Source organism: Pseudorca crassidens, chromosome 16 (genome assembly GCF_039906515.1).
Source record: "Pseudorca crassidens isolate mPseCra1 chromosome 16, mPseCra1.hap1, whole genome shotgun sequence".
Taxonomy (NCBI): domain Eukaryota; kingdom Metazoa; phylum Chordata; class Mammalia; order Artiodactyla; family Delphinidae; genus Pseudorca; species Pseudorca crassidens.
The window spans coordinates 36,776,498-36,789,015 of record NC_090311.1 but is presented as its reverse complement, the minus strand read 5'-3'; the positions used below and the strand labels follow the sequence as shown (position 1 = coordinate 36,789,015).

General features: G+C 42.8%; 1 pseudogene; it reads right to left on the bottom strand.

Moving 5' to 3' along the window:
- Positions 1 to 10,152: 10,152 nt before the first annotated feature.
- On the bottom strand, positions 10,153 to 11,907 carry LOC137208443 (SNW domain-containing protein 1 pseudogene; annotated as a pseudogene).
- Between the last annotated feature and the right edge of the window lie 611 nt (positions 11,908 to 12,518).

The window sequence follows — 12,518 nt, the reverse complement described above, 5'->3', positions numbered from 1 at the left end:
GTGGGACCTGTGACTTGCTTCTAACCAGAATATGGCACAAGTGATGACACATGACTCCCATGATTAGGTCATGCTGATTAAGACTCAGCCTTGCTAGTCGACTCACTCTCCTGCTGGCCTTGAAGAAGCAGGCTGCCGTGTTGCACACTGCCATGGAGAAGGCCACGTGGCAGGGAACTATGGGTAGCCAGTAGGAGCTGAGGACAGCCTCAAAAGCTAAAGTGACAGCAAAAAGCTAAACCTCTCAGTCCTACAACAGAAGGAAATGAATTCTGCCAACATGCCAAGTGAGCTTGGAAGCAGACTTTTTCCCTAGTTGAGCCTCCAGTTGAGAACACACTCTGGCTGACACTTTGATTGCAGCTTTGTGAGACCCTGAGCCAAGCCAGCCAGGCCCAGCTAAGCGCGGCCTGAATGTGGTCCCACAAGAACTGTGAGATCAAGTGTTTCTTACGGTATACTTCGGCATGTCAATCAAGCTTCTAATTACAGTTAGGGATGAATTTTTTAAGAGACTAAATCAGAGTTTTAACAGGTGATTTTTCCACTGGATTGAGCCAATCACCCAATTTGGGGTACAATTTTATAATGATCACCAGAAGAAATTTTAAATAATATTGATTAAACGAAACATCAGGGACTTCCCTGGTGGTCCAGTGGCTAAGACTCTGTGCTCCCAATGCAGGGGGCCCAGGTTTGATCCCTGGCCAGGGAATTAGATCCCGCATGCTGCAACTAAGAGTTTGCGTGCTGCAACTAAGACCCAGCACAGCCAAATAAATACATAAATAAAATGAATATTAAAGAAAAAAAAAAGATCTGCTCTTTATAAATAAATAAATAAAACATCATTTCAAATATGACTAAGCATGCATTGTTTGGTGACCACAGACCACGCACCACCTGGTAAATCATGGACAAAAAAAACTGTCTAATAAAGAAAAATTTACTTTAAAACCATGACTTTCTCAAGAAAATGGCTCCTGTGTGCCGCAACTAAGACCCAGCGCAGCATGAATGAATGAATGGATAAATAGATAAATATTAGAAATACAACAAGGGATGCAAAGTTGAAAAAATTAAAAAAATAAAAGACCCCAGAGAGCTACTTTGCCCCTTCTGCTGTATGATGTCACAGTAAAAGCATGGCATCTATGAACCAGGCAGTGGGTTCCCACCAGACACTGAATGTGCCAGCTCCTTGATCTTGGACTTCCCAGCCTCTAGAACTATGAGAACTAAAGGTCTGTTTAAGCCACCCAGGCTGTGAGATTTTCGTTATAGCAGCCTGTACCAGCTAAGATATCTAAAACCACAGATTTCCAAGTCGTCTTGAAAAACTGAGAGCGCTAAAGATACTGGTCTGGCATTCCTTCTTGGTAGCCATCAGTTGGAGTCAAGTATGACACCCTTCCTTTGGATAACGCCTGTACAGCCCATTCAGCCCGCCCCTGACCTCCTGTACTGTCCAATCCCTGTGCCGTTTCACTCATGTACAACACCTGCCTGACTCCTTTAGGCAATAAGATCTTCCACTTCTGCCTATACTGTGTTGCCATAAATCAAAGTTTCTTGAACAGCCATACGTGAGTCATGTTTATGGCATGCTTGACGCCTAGCACTCCGGCAATTGCAATAGGACTAGCACTGGTGATTCTACCAGCGCCCGCGGACAAACACACACAATGTCATAACTCACTGATTGGACACAAACACGTGTCACGAAATGATAGGATCGGTTGTACAAGTGAAAAAGCCAAAGCTTAGAAAGCTGACTATAGTCCTAGCCTCTTCAGAGTTTTTTCTGTTAGAATAGTCCCCAAGGTTAAATTGTCTTCAATGTAAGATTATAAAGCCATCTACCCATACGTGGACAGTGTGAGACCGTCCTCGGTCTGTGCTGCCCAGTGCTGTTGAAAAATTCTGAGACAGGCAGTGCTATGCAACAGCCCTTTGGAAAGCAACACAGGGCAACGGATCAAGGATTAGAAAGTTATTCATATTCTTTGAAGAGTAATCTCAGTTCTGGGAAGTTATCCTAAGAAAACAATTTAAGAGAAGCTGAACACTACTGGCAAAATAAATAATAGCTGTGCTATGAATAACGTAAAACCGAAACAACCTAAATGCTCAACAACTGGGAAATGTCTAGAGAATTATGATACGTCAAACAAATGGGATGATAGACAATCCTTTAAAATTATAAAGAAGAAGAAAATACTGTAATATGTGAAAACATTTATGATGCAATGCTAAAGCAAAAAGGGGACTCTAAAATTGTGTGTACAATGTGAGGGAAGCTATGTAAAACTTCTATAAAAGATGTATACTTGTAACTCAGAAAGAATGGGGAGAACATGCAAAAAGAAATTTAGGTGGGATGGTATAATTAAGATTCATTTTCGGGCTTCCCTGGTGGCACAGTGGTTGAGAGTCCGCCTGCCGATGCAGGGGACGCGGGTTCGTGCCCTGGTCCGGGCGGATCCCATGTGCCGCGGAGCGGCTGGGCCCGTGAGCTGTGGCCGCTGAGCCTGCGCGTCCGGAGCCTGTGCTCCGCAACGGGAGGGGCCACAGCAGTGAGAGGCCCGCGTACCGAAAAAAAAAAAAAAATTCATTTTCAAAATTGCATTCTATTCTGAAGAATACTATAATGGTGGATACATGACATTATACATTTGTCAAAGCTCAGAACTGTAGAACACGAAAAGTGAACCCAAATGCAAACTATGGACTTTAGTTAATAATGTATCAATATTTGTCCATCAATTGTAACAAATGTACCACACTAAGCTAAGACGTTAATGACAGAGGAAATTGGTGGGGGAAGGAGAAAGGGTACACAGGAACTCTTTGTACTTTCTGCTCAATTTTTCTGTAAACCTAAAATTTCTTTAAAAAATAAAGTCCATCAATTAAAATAAAATAAAATAAAATCGCATTCAATACCATTTTATATATAATTTTCTGAAATAAAATATTTCAGGTTACTCCTGCAGTGTAAATAATGAGCACAAAAATCTCTTTTGTATGGTTTCTCCAGGACTAAAAATAACCATATTATTTACTGACGCTGCACATTGAAAATTAGGTGGGGCTTCCCTGGTGGCGCAGTGGTTGAGAGTCCGCCTGCCGATGCTGCCGATGCAGGGGACACGGGTTCGTGCCCCGGTCCGGGAAGATCCCACATGCCGCGGAGCGGCTGGGCCCGTGAGCCATGGCCGCTGAGCCTGCGCGTCCAGAGCCTGTGCTCCGCAGCGGGAGAGGCCACAACAGTGAGAGGTCCGCGTACCGCAAAAAAAAAAAAAAAAGAAAATTAGGTGATTATCCCATAGAAGACACAGGGAAGGTAACAAGCCTTTGGCAAAATAAAATGTTCTGTTTCTTTAAAAGATATTTAACATCATTAATTTTTACCTTGCCTCCGTTATCCCCAGATGATTCCATTTTTATTTGTTTCACTTAGACAACCTCCTTTGGCATTCCCACAACTTATAAGTTCAGAACTGATTGGTGAGGGTCTCTCAAAAAAACATAATTGCATAAATCCAAATAAAAATTGTTAAGTAACAGCATAGTGAGCACAGGTATGTTGTAAGTTAGAGTCAAGCTGGGTAAACCACAGAACAAGGAACATCCTCACACGGTTCCAGGGTGGGGAGAAAGGACTTCTCTGAAAGCATCAGTATGCGAGACTGTTACTAATAATTCCTCATGAATAGTCGCCCTTGAGCCTCACAAGCCTCAGAGATGGGCACGATTTCCCCCCTTTCCACGATGAGGAAGCTGAAGCGCTCAGAAGTAAAGGGACTCGCCTGACAACACTGTATCTGAGGCAAAATAGGGATAAGTAGCTCTGGTGGATTTTGGACAGTATACTTGCCCATCTGCCCTCCAGATTTCAAAATTGTCGTTGGGCATTTCTGTCAACAAGCCATGGTACAGCTTAAGCACTCATTCATGTGCGTGACCACGACCAAAGGAAGCAGGGGGTGGGGTGGGGTAGCAGGGGAGGTTTAACCACCAGCTTAACTCAGGGGTGTATGGCTGCTCACAAAACATGTGAGTTTCTTTCAAAACAGGTCATGTAATAGATTTATATGTATTCCGAAGAGATGCACAGGTTAAACAAGGCTAACCTAGTTTCCCGGAGACTTTGGAGCAGCCTGTGGTCCCCTTAGAATATCAGCCTGAGCCTCTTGTAAATAATCAACCCACCTGATATGACACAAATATAATGGAAAAGTTTCACTGAGTTAAGAGAATACCTACAACTATAAGCAAAGAAAGTACATTTCCATCATGCAATTCTTCATTTTAGTAAGCAGCCTTCCGTTTATTTTATTTTGACATCCAACCACTAAAATATAATTGCATTCTGCATCTCATTTTGGCTTCAGGAAAAAAAATTTTTGAAACCAAAGAGGCTCTATATTAGGATGTTCCTCTAAGGTTACTCCTTAAACAGTACAGGTTGGGATATATTTTCAATTTCACTTTGTCCTCTTTGCTTTCAAAAACCTAATCATGTGTAAAAAATTCTTGCTAACAGTCGATCACCTTCCAGTAAGGCACTCCATTTGTAGGGCAAATCTTTCACATTGCCCTCAGTATAGTTTTCTGACGTGATCCCTTCTATCAGAAAATCTACACACTTCTTACAGTTAGTATGCAGTTGGAGAAAAGGCGCTTATTTGGGTGGGCTCCCAACACTGTCTTTCCATTGTTCTTTCCTTCCTTGATCCTTTCTGCTTATTTCCAGTGCCTTAACCTTTAGCAGTATCCTTACTTTTTACATTGGTTTGCAGACAAAAGGGAAGTAGAGGTGTGTGGCAGAAAGATACCAAGAGTGGGATTCAAGACTACTGGGTCCAAGTGACACTACTTAGTCGTCTGATCCTGCGTGAATCACTTCCTCTCTGCCACTATTCCCTAATCTGTAAAAACAGGGCATCAAATTACTGATGTCTAAACTTTAAACCAGTTGGCTGATTGCTAAGTATCTCTTCCCCAATATCTAAGATACCTGGTAGACTATGCTTATTGTTTATTTCTCTGTGGAACAAGGAAAAGGGTCCCATCCAGAATAAATCCATTTATAAGTAAGAAGTCACAGTATTGTGTTGTAGAGGAAGTTCTCACCACACAGAAAGGGAGAGCAGAAGCCTACACCAAGAGAGGAAGGGGAAATTTTTCTTAAAGGAAGGGTGATGAGCTGCCCAGATATCTCAGGGACCACGTCTCCCACTCCCTACAGCCTTGACCAGGGGTAGGTATGTGATAGAGAGAAGACATAGGAACCTGAGCAGTTGAGGGGGAAGCTGCAGTAAGAAGGCCCGTGCTGTGTGTCCCATGGGTAACAATGGGAAGACACTGCTTCACTGGGTGCCTTTGGCCTGTGATGTGTCTGGGCAGAGAGAGAGAAAGCCAAGAGAGTGTCCACCGACTGTCCCTCACCGCCAATCTGGCGCAGGAGTGATCTGAGGCTCTCTCATGTTCTCAGTAGAAGACAGCTAAGAGATGAGAGGCAGGGCTGGGGCCAAGGGGAAAGTGACTCCGTGGCCAATAACCTGAGCCTAATGGAAATCATGGCTGATCCTCAAGAACTACAACAAAAAAGGTGAGGAATTTCCCCACGTGCTGGACAGTCAGAGAGTACAAACTACAAGTTCCACCAGCAGCAGATATGTCATCACAGTACACAGTGAGGAGAGAAGCCACTACCTAGAGACCACCAAGATGAGTTTCATCAGCAGGATGCCCAGTGACCAATACTAGGGACAGTTCTGCTTAGGCCAATGAGAATTCACGGATCTGCATGCCAACCACCTCCGCCACTGTTACCATGAGGTCACATGAATTCTCCCCTAAACCAACCACTCATACAGGAGAGGGAGGAATGAACACAGTACAGGGGAGAAATGACCTTTATACAGAAATCAACCTTCAATTGGGCTGCTTATTGATTCAAAAAAGACTGAGCTAAATGAAAGACATTACTTTAACCTTGCAAAACCTGCTAGAAACTTTTTACATTGAGGTATAATTTACATACAATAAAACACACCCATTTTAAGTCTACATTTTGATGACTTTTGACAAATGTACACACTCATGTAAAACCACCACAATCAAGATATAGAACGTTTTCATCACCCCAAACATTCCCTCACGCTCCTTTGCAGTCAATCTCCACCAACCTCAGCATTGCGTTACCACTGGTTTGCTTTCTGTTGATGTAGATGAGTTTTGCCAGTCAAGAATGTCGTAAATATAGAATCACACAATATGGACTATTTTGCTTCTGGCTTCTTTCACTTATGACAATTTTTTAAAATAAATTTATTTATTTATTTTTGGCTGCATTGGGTCTTGGCTGCTGCACAAGGGTTTTCTCTACTTGCAGTGAGCGGGGACCGCTCTTCGTTGCGGTGCTCGGGCTTCTCACTGCGGTGGCTTCAGTAGTTGTGGCATACGGGCTCAATAGTTGTGGCACACGGGCTCAGTAGTTGTGGCACGGGCTCCAGGTGCGCAGGCTGAGTAGTTGTGGCACGCAGGCTCAGTAGTTGTAGCGCACGGGCTTAGTTGTTCCACGGCACGTGGGATCTTCCCGGACCGGGGCTCGAACCCGTGTCCCCTGCATTGGCAGGCAGATTCTTAACCACTGCACCACCAAGGAAGCCCGTATGATGATGTTTTGAGATTCATCCAGGTTGCTGTGCATACCTGTACTCGATTCCTTTTTACTGCTAAATAGTAATCTGTTTTATGGATATATTACAATTTATTTATCTGTTGATGGACATTAGGATTGTTTCCGATTTTTGACCATTATGAATAAAGCTTATGTGAATATCTCTATACAAGTCTTTTATGGACATAGGTTTTCACTTTCTTGAGTAAATACCTAGGAATGAAATTACTGTGTCATATTGTAAGTGTATATTTAACTTTAGAAGATCAACATGGCTGTATGATATTACTGTAACACATTAGAGCTCCAGTGTGTAATGGAGTCTCATTGTAATTTTAATTTGTACTTTCCTTACTACTAATGATGTTAACCGTTTTTTCATGTTTTATTAGCTATTCATATATCTTCTTTTGTGAAGCCTCTGTTCAAATATCATGCCATTTTTAATTGGGTTGTTTATCTTATTATTGAGATACAAGAATTCTTTGTATATCCTCGATACAAGTCTTTTGTAGATATATGTATTGCAAATATTTTCTCCTATTCTGTGGTTTGCCCATTCATTTCCCAATGGTGCATCTTGAAGAGCAGAAACTATTAATTTTGGTGAACTGAAATTTATTATTTTTCCTTTTTAGTCAATTGTATTTCTATACATTAGTAGTTGTTGCTGAAACTCAGCCTCTGTTCACCGGTGCCGAACAGAAATGCGGAGACAGAGTTTTGGGTGAAGCAGAAAAGAATAGCTTTTTATTGCTTTGCCAGGCAAAGGGGGCCACAGTGCGCTAATGCCCTCAAAACTGGGTGTCCCGCCCTAGAGGAGGTAGCGAGGAGTCTTATAGTGTTCAAGGAGCAGGGCGTGATCAGCACGTGGATAATTCTTGGATTGGTTGGTGTCAAGATGAAATTTCAAGCATCATCAACCTTCTGGTTTCAACCAGTCTAGGGTCTATGTTCTTGCAGTCAGCAGTTTTCATCTGGTGGGGGTCTGCTTCCTATAAAAACACCTTAGCAATGTGTGTCAGGCCTTATCTGTAGCTTTCAGGGAAAGCTACAGTTCCCCAGCCCAACAGCTATTCTTTGTTTCTACATCTTCACATTTCCCAATCATTAACTCTTGAGTCAGACTTTTACTTCAAAAGACAAGGACACAGGGGCTTGTACACAATTTCATAGTGAACAAATAGAAAGTGGAATTTAAAAATACCACTTTACATTAGGCATTTTCAAAAGCCATGAGATGCCTAGGAATACTTTTAACATAATATGTGCATTATTTGGACATTCAAAGCTACAAAACAGTGCTGAGAGAAATTTATAAAGGCTTGAGAGAAAGGGAGAGCGAGCGAGCAAGCATGTTCATTCCATGGAACACTGAGAAGACGTCATATCTACCCAAGTTGATTGTTTCAATGAAATGCCAAACAAAGTCCAACAGCCTTTTTTTTTAAAATAGAAACTGACAAGCTGATTCTAAAACTCATATGGAAATGCAAAGAACCTAGAAAATCCAAAATCATTTTCAAAAGATAGAACAAAAGTTGAAGGCTTATACTAACTGATTTCAAAGACTTGTTCTAAAACCAAAGTAATCAAGAGTGATATCGGTATATTAGATTAGTGGAACAGAATAGAGAGTTTAGAAATAGACCCACACGTTTATTCGTATGGGAAGAAAACGACTCTCTAGTGTCACCTCACACCATACACAAAACCTAACTCGAAATAGCATATCTAAACATAAACGTAAAAACTATAAAAAAAAAAAACTTCTGGAAGAAAACATAGGAGAAAATCTTCATAATTGGGGGACAGGCAAAGGTTTTTTAGACAGGACATAAAAAGCAAAATGAACTCCCCCCTCTTGCCTTCATAGAGGCTTTGAAGAGGTTTAGATTTATTATAGCAACAAAGAAGCTGTTATTTTTTTCACATCTGTGTCATCATATGAGCAAATCTCGACCCTACCACAACTTACTAGAGAAGATTTCCAAATGGACTCTACTATTGCCTCTACAGTGGGAAAGTACTCTTTAACGATACACCGTTTGTACCCCTTAGGGTGTCCCATTTGAAGCTCTTTATTGAGATACTCACTCCTGTCTCCGTAGAAACAAGAGGGAAACTGAGAGATACTATTTCTGATAATGGAAACTCAGTGTCCTCAGCTACGACCTGTTGGCCGAGGACCGTCTGGGCCCATATTCAGCCCATATATATGTCCGTTATCTGTAGCCAAATATCAGCCTCATTCCCAGCCCATCGCCCCACTCCCACCTATCCCATGATACTACATGTTCCTTGCAACCCACGGAAAAAATCGAGCTTTAGTATCTTCTTACATGCTGTTTTCTTTACCTTCAAATTCCTTCCTTCGCCACTTTCCCACCTGACTTATCATTTCTGCTTCAACTGCTTCCACCCCATCTCCATCCTCAAAGTAGTTATCTTCCTGTTACAGACTCTTGGAGCTCTCTGTACCTACCCCTCCTGGCCCTGATCAGATGCACTTTTGTTATCTATTTAACGTCTCTCTCTACCACTGGCCTGTTGAACTCCACAGAACAGAAACAACCTTAAGTCATCCTTGTCTCTTCCCCCAATTCTCTCCACCATCTCCAAACCCCAACACACACACACACACACAATGTCTGATGCAGAGTAAGAGCTCTATCAGTGTCTAATAAATGAATGAAATAAGCTCTGCCTTCACCAGAAAGAACCCCAGCAAGTCATAAAAAATAAATTAAAAGCATTAATAACAGTCACTAGTTTTAACATGGTAATTCAATTGAAAGAAACGGGAAAAGAACTTCATCTTCGTCAGAAAGGTCTAATCTTCAGACATCAGGCAAGAAAATCAACCATTCCAGCTAGAAAATGAAGAATATTCAGCACAACCGGCTTCCCTCTAAAGGACGCTCACTCAGGAGCAAAGCAGTCTTGTCACAGAGGAACCAGCCAGTACTTAGAGCTCAAGTCTCTGACTCCTGGGCCAGTGAAGCCACACAGCAATAATAGTAACGACAGTTACTATTTGGGGGCACTTAATCCACCAGGCTCTGGATTCACTATTATACATATGTTATCTCATTTTATCTTTTTTTTTTTTTTGTCTAAATGTTTTTATTGGAAACAAATAGTTGCACCAAGCAAGAGCTTACTTTCCCCACTCCAAATTAAAACAGAGCACGATAGGGGCAAACATCATTTGGCAGGACGGTTCCAATATGTGGACATCCTTCTTTCTACTCACTGTGGTTGGGGTAACTTTATTCATAAGCAGTCACTCTTAGACACAATATTAACCCCAAAGTGTTAATGTCACTCAAAAGGAAGTGGCCTTAATTTCATGTGTGGGGCAGTATGTTCTATAAATGCCAAAAAGTGGGAGAAGCACAAACACAACCCACTCTTTAAAAAAACGAAATAATTCAAAGTAGAATTTTTCCATCCCCCCTTTCTCCTGTCATAAAAAGTAGCGCTGGGCTCTGACACCCAGATTTCGTTTTTATCCTGGTCATTTACAAAGTGTTCCCCCATATGACTTGCATCATTAGGGTTATGAATGATAGTTCATTCACTCTGAAGAAAGTATCTACTCCTTTCTCCTCTTCTCGCCTCTATGCTCATGTTCCTTGGGGCGGCTGCTATCTGAGGGTCTCTTAGAGCCACCGTGCTGTTTGGCTTCTTCCAAAAATGTGTCCAAACCAAAAGGATCCTCCTCAAACTGGACTGGTCCTTCTCGGCCTCTGTCTATGGTCTGAACCAGAAAACTCCTTATTGGGAACAAATCTGTGAGTCTTTATTCTGGCTTCTAGGTCATCACTAACCATGTCCTTGTCCAGATTTTGACTGGGCCTGTAAATATTCTGGGCCATATCTTTACCACCTCTCCAGGCTTGATCATAAACATTGTAAATTTCATCTTCCCCATCTGCAAAACCACTCTCCGTACCCTTGGATTGGTTGAAGAGCCTTTGGTCATCCTGAACTTCATTGGAAGTCCGAGGATTGGGCACACCAAGAACAATGACTTCACTGATATCTCGATTTTCATCTGCAGTTTCAACCTATTATCTGGAGCTGCCCTGGAGAGATTCCGGTCGTGCTGTCTCTCTTTTCGCCTGTCACGCCGGATTTCATCCCTCTCACATGCCTCCCCATTCTCTTTTTCCACATGGGTTTTGATCCCAGCTCTTCTCTCCCCCTGGCTTTCTGGGCCATTTCTCTAAGTTTCTCTTCATGTTTCTCCTTTTCTTTTTTGAGCCATCTTTCTCTCTACTTGAGCTCGCATTTCCACAGCTTCACGAGCCTTCCAATCAGCAATATAGAGGGCTTCAGCCAGTTTTGCAAAATTTTTATTGATGTGAACTGTCTGCAGTCCTCTTCCATCAGCCGCCAGACGTTTATCTAATGGAACTGTATAACCCTTTGCATTTTTCCAGTTTGAAACACAGGGAGGAATCTTCCACTCTTGTTGTTCCTTCACGGTCATCTTTCGGCTAGGAGAGTGCATGACAGGTGCAGGAGGAGAAGGTGGTCCCCGGGGAATCTTCTTATTAATCTTGAACCTTGGCGGCTCCATCGGATCTTTCTGCATTTCCACCATTTGAATAACTCTCTGTTTAGCTCCAGAGTTGAAAGCCACTCCTTGTTGAGATGGTGTGTATTGGATATACCGAGGAGCGGCCAGTTTATCAGCTGCTGCTCGGACTGGCATGGCTGCAGCAACCTTCTGTGATAAAGGATTTTTCTAAGGTTACCCTTGTCTTTTTTCTCTTTAATGGCTTCTTCATCAGGTCTTTGCAGGTCTGGGTCATCTGCATTCATGACTTCTTTGGGAACCATGTCAGTGTACTTGCTATAAATGACCTTGTCTTTTGACTGTCCCTGTCGAGCAGTTGCATCATACTTAATTTTTCCTTCAGCATGCACCTGAGTGGCCAGTGTATTTGACATTTTTTTTCTCTTGTCCCATATTCAGGGGATACTGGGCCACATGGATCGCTGGAAAAGCACCTCCACCTCCAAAGTCCTCTAATAACCGAGGTATCCAGCCTTTCCGGTACCCGCATGGGGAAGGTTCTCTTTGGGAGGAGACCAGTGAGGTCTGTCGTGATCTCTGGGATCTTGCCTTTTCTTCAGCCTCAAGCTGGTCCTGGGATAGCTGAGTAGGCACAAGTAAAAAGCTGGTGAGCACCATCTTCTTCCGCCTCCTCTCCTCATTTTATCTTTATCCCAGCCCTGTGGAGGAGGTATTATAATTTCCGTTTTACAGATAAAGAATGCTCTAACTATCCAAGATTTAGCCTCGGCCTGAGTTCAAAGCTTGTGGTCTTAATCTCTGCATCCCGTTGCTCTCCACTGGCCTCCAAGCTCCCTCCTGGTGGAAGCCATGATTATGTTTGATCTTGTGTCTCCAGCACCCAGAACAGTGCCTGGCATATATTTGCTAAATGCTACGGTGAAATACAAACCTCTTGGGAAAGAGAAAGATATCTTGCCTCCCAGCCCCTGGATATTTTATTACACCCTCTTACCAATGATTAAATGTCTGCTTCTACCCGCCCGGGACTCAAGGGCCCACTGAACACCCTGGCCTAGGGGATGTGCAGTGAAGGGCCATCTTCCAGGTCTGCCATGAGGGAATTCCAACACTTCTGCACGGCCTTTATAACAGTGGAGAAAAGTATCCCAGCTGAGCCTTACAGACTTCTATCCAGGGGCAAACTCAAGCCCCCAAAACAACTGAAAGTCGGGGAGAAGTTAAAGAAACCCCTTCTCTCTCTGCTTGGGCTTAGATTGTCTCTGGCTCAGGGACCCA